The sequence below is a fragment of the Aptenodytes forsteri genome, unplaced genomic scaffold (genome assembly GCF_000699145.1).
Source record: "Aptenodytes forsteri isolate BGI_AS27 unplaced genomic scaffold, ASM69914v1 Scaffold175, whole genome shotgun sequence".
NCBI classification, from domain to species: Eukaryota; Metazoa; Chordata; class Aves; order Sphenisciformes; family Spheniscidae; genus Aptenodytes; species Aptenodytes forsteri.
In genome coordinates, this window is record NW_008794723.1 from 390,727 (window position 1) to 395,829 (window position 5,103).

Below are 5,103 nucleotides of genomic sequence, written 5' to 3' on the forward strand. Positions count from 1 at the left end.
TATTGTGAATCCACTCCTCTCCTCTCCTCTCCTCTCCTCTCCTCTCCTGTTGCTTCTTCCTCCACTCGTATGACAGAGAGCATGCAGAACTCTGCTGATTACTATATACCCATGTGAACTAGAAAACGCTTTTTCCAAAGTCCTGTGTACATGGCAGATAAAACCAGGCACCGTGATTCATTTAATATAAATTTAGACAAGTATATACACAGATACCTCTAGACTTTTCACCTCACCAAAAGTTTCCCAAATAGACAATCTTAAAGCATGATTCCTCCAACCTATGCTATTTCAGGATGTCTGCTTCCCGAAAATATGTAGACATCTGGGTGGTAGTCATTTAATTCATTGAATCTAGGTCCATGTGTCTCTTATTTGTCTTTCTAGTTGACTAGAATAATTTTTATGTGTAGTCTCTCCTTGGCCCCACAGATATTTGTCAGCTAGCACAGCTGTTTTGACCTCTGTGTTGTGCGCAACAGACTCAAGACTTCACCTATTTCTTATTTTATGTATTTCCTCCCATCCACCTGCTTGGGTTGCTTCTGCATAGGCTGTTCTTTCCCCTGTGAGTACAAGTAAGTGCTTTGGCCTTTTTAATCCTTTTTACAAGTGTATGGATTGAATAATGACTTGACCCTCTAGTTCTAACCTACTGCGCCATTGCTAAAGGTCAACATAAGCTGTTCTGGTGAAATTTCGCGTCTTGGCAATGCAGAAGACACATTGGTCTTCCTCCACCTCTGTTCGAACATGGATCCCAGCCAGTGACTTTGTCCTCTGTCCAACCATCATGAATCCAGCTGCATATATATTTTATTTCAGTCTAACTTGTCACTTCACAACCTGGTCATTCAAGTGCTGCAGAGCCCGGGTGCCCTGCTTAGCAAACAAAAATATTAAAAACAAAACAAAGAAACTGCAGTGAAAAAAAAATAACATTTGATTTGGAAAAGATGGCCCATACATAGGCAGATATCTACATTTTTGTAGTAGAAAAGGGGATATAGAAGAAGAGAATTGTTGGGGCAGAAGGAAAATTTTCTCTGCCGTTTTAAGTCACTGGAGATAGAAATCAATAGACCCCAACTGTGCTCAGATGCACTATTTTCTATAATCACAGATTTTAGAGTTCAAAAAGGTATATTAGGTTTATCTAATCCATCTCCCTGTCATATAACTGCATTTTTCTTTATTGTACATTCTCCACTGCCTTTCCTGATTTAGCTTATAAAACCTGTACAGCTTAAAATAGCAGGTTAGAGACAAGAACTGAAGAGTTAACTTAGACTTATTCTGTCCCCGTACTAAAATACAGTACTAGTGCATTTGCTCTGTAAGACTGTGACCTCTGTGTATTCTTGTCAGCTCCTTTGTGACATTGTATTTGCTTTACAGCAGTGAAAATATAAAAAGTTTAAGCTGATTCTGTTTGAGACTTAAGTAGTGTGTCCCAGGTTTTTCCATTCATTTTATAGAATACATATTTCTGTCTGATTATATATTGCAAAGTTACTGTGAGTGTAAAACAGCAGTGCAAAAGGAGAATCCTATGGAAGAAGAAGCAGGGCTCAGAAAAAGTCTGGTTGCCAGCCAGCCAGCCAATATTGTAAAAAATTGTTCATATTCTGCACACAGCTGTTAGGGGCTCAGGATCTGGGAGGTGGGAGAATTTAGGAACATAGCTTGAAATGATAAAAGGGAGCTGCAGAAAGACTTAGGAAACTGATCCATGTAATAATGAGTGGAGCAGTTTCCGAGACCCTGGAGAGTTGCATATTAAATAATATACCATTTATCAGGTAAAATACATTGGGATTGATACTGATCTCACCTGCTCAGATGTTACAATGCTGCTTTTTCACTGACTCAGAGGAAGATGACCCTGATTTATACCATCACAGCTCAGAGCAAAGTTTGTCCCTTGCACTGGAACAGAAGCAGGTTATTAATGAATTCTGTTACAAGTTTAACCTTGTAGCATCCAAAGATACTACATTTCATATGGCTTAGGGGGTTATGAGAGACAGTGGGATTAGGAAAAAAAAAATCCTCAGCAAAAAAACTATAATTAAGTAATTCATTCTGACTTCTAACTGGCTCCTGGGTCTTCCTATTACCTGGCATTCTTTCAATGTCAAGGATGCTTTCACTTCTGAACATTGCTGGCATGCTCCTGTTTTCTTCAAGAAGATTTTTCTTGTATCACATATTCACATTTTCCAGGTGCTTGATTTTCAGCTCAGGCATTCTGAGAGTTGTTGTTTCCAAGTTTGTTGTCAAACCCTCTTTTCTTTTCCCACCAGGGAATCTCTGTTACCTCTTTTCAAGAAAGAAAGAGAAAGGGAAATCTCAGTAGTCTGTAACATAGAATGACAGGATCACAGCAATTGCTATGACTACTGCTCTCGCCTTAAGGCATATGGATTGCAAGTTATCCATGCAATCACATGGCAAGGGAGATGCTATAGCGTAACAGATGTGGGGGATGAGGAGATCCACTGAGACCCACTAAAATCCCTTAGCCTTACCCATGATGAGCATCTCCATCTCATTTGATCAGGGCATTCTTCACAAATCTATTTCTTACTGTATGATCACAATCTTGCAGAGGACAATCTGGTCTGCAACACCTTGCTCTCTGCTTTCTCAGAGCCAATACTAACATCACTCCTCAATCCTTGGGACACTAAAATTGCAAATGGGGTATATTTTTCCCTCCTATCTGAAAAAACAGATCAGAACACTTGCAAGGATGCATGCACATTGATCTGTATTAGCTCAAAAAACTGTATGTGGAAATGCCAAGAATCTGCTTTGGGATTGCTTCTTGGCTGGCAACTGTCCTCTTCTCTTGGTCACTTTGTCTTGTTGGTGTACAGCATTCCTAAAAGTAACAATATATTTATGGAGTTCTTCAGGGCACTGTTCAACAAAATGTTCTGTTCACATAAATAGGTCAAAAGTACAGAATCCAAACTCTCGGGCTGGGACCAAACCAAAGAATGACCATACAGGAAGGTAACCCCTGATGAGCTCTGAACTAGCTATTCCTACTAAGAAAAGAGAATTCGGAATCATAAGTGCCAGTTCCATGCAAATATTAGATCAGTGCTTCATATGGCAAGCAAGATGTGAGGAACTGCCTTGAAAGGAACAGAAAAAAATAGCAAGCATTATTACACAAATCTATAAATCAACGGTGCATCCATAGACTGCATATGATATGCTGTCCTGATTCCCCCAACTCCAAAAGAATAGAGGAGTTAGAGAAGGGTAACAGGGTAAGTAACAGATTCCATAGAAACAGAGAGGTTCTTCTTCCTGGAACATAAAGGAATGAGAGGAATATAACAGTGTGCAGCATCCTAGAGGTAAGCACCTGTTAAGGTCTTCTAACCTGCTGAAATTTGTAAGCTGAAGAATGTGTTTCGGTATTCCTTGATCTCCTTTTTCATTAACTATTAGAACAGTACCTACTTCTGCCATCTATAGGAATTAAGAATCTGTCCTTGAATGTTGCTAAGAACTTCACACTAGTGATGGAGAAAAATGTCCAGTTCTGCACTAAAGGTGCTTTTTGGTCCACCTGCTCTAGCTGCCCAATTGCTCTAGCAATGCAATTACTGTGGCATCTGGATCAATAGAGCAATGAATGATTCACCTTCATGTACAGTTGTTATCCAGTCAATAGAGAGAGATAGTCGAGGCGCCAGAGTTAAGCAGCTATAGAGTCCAGCCAGATACATCTTTGGCTGACAGGCATTTTCCTTCATATATTTTGAATTTCTCCCATTTTACTTTTCAGCAGACCTTCAGAATGAGAGGCCTTTCAAACCACGTGTCTTGCTCCATTGACCCGACAGGGATCATAGGCACCTACGTTAGAAGGCTGCACTTCATATTTATGTGCAAGAGAGGAATCCAAGAGAGATGGACTGGATCTTAGGATTTCCATTTTCCTCTATCGAAATGGTAATATTTTTCCCCACTGGTAGCTGCTGCCTTTGTTTAGATATTCATGGAAGGAAAGGAATACTTATGGAGCAACATGGAGCCTTTACATGCTATTTAAATAATGCAGATAATTATGACATGTTCCAACTAATTTTTGCCCTCAGTTATTTTAACTTTCTGAGTGGAACAATAGCAACAAAATAAATGACCAGGAATGGGGATAATTCTAGCTACAAGAGTTAACACAACTCCTTAAAGGTAAGCTGAGAATAGATGAAAAAATTCCAGCAAATAGCACTATCAAATAACCCCAGAATTTCCAGTTCAGATCCTCCTTAATTCAAATCTTTCCAGGCCTGGTGTGTGTTTTCTTACTCTGATGCAACTGCTCTTTCTCGCCTATTAAAATTTAAAAGGCTAACATGTTATGTTTGAAATTTCAATCTACTGACACACAGCAAAGTATGACCTGAGTTGGAAAGCAGAAGAACCTGCCATTTAGAGTGTCATTGGAGCCAGATTTTTAAAGGTACTTTTTTTTCTTTCTGAATTTCCAGGTTCTTCAACACCTTTAACTATCTGGCCCTGAGGCTCTTTAAATGCAAATGATAAGCAGATTAATTCAGTAGCTCACTTGGAAGATTTAAAGAGAGGAAGAGAGGACCTGCCTGCTGGAACGCTGAACCTAAGGTACAGCTGTTCAAGAAATACAACAAAGGACAGGTTTGAACGCAAGAGAACATAATATACGAGTTAAATAGGTTCTTTCTGAGCTTGTAGCAGACTTGCTCTTAGCTTTCACTCCTTTCCAATTTGGCATCTGGCCCTCCTTAAAATTTCCCTCTACTAACAGTGGAACAAAATTAAACCCGCTCCAGAAGTACATTTAATTCAGAGCTTGTCTTTTCCCTCCACCTTTTCCGATAGCTGCCCAGTTGTCAGGCAAAATAGTACTGCCCCACTCAGCAGAATGAGAAAGATACCAGCCTAAATGCATTGCTCTCCACCTTCCAGAAAACATTCAGAGCTTTCTTCCATTAACAAGATATTCATTTCAGTGGAAGATCATATCCACAGGGAAGCAGCCAGTCCAGCTCATTTTCATGCTGATATATTTGCTTCTCTGGAAACTGCAGAGCAACAGCA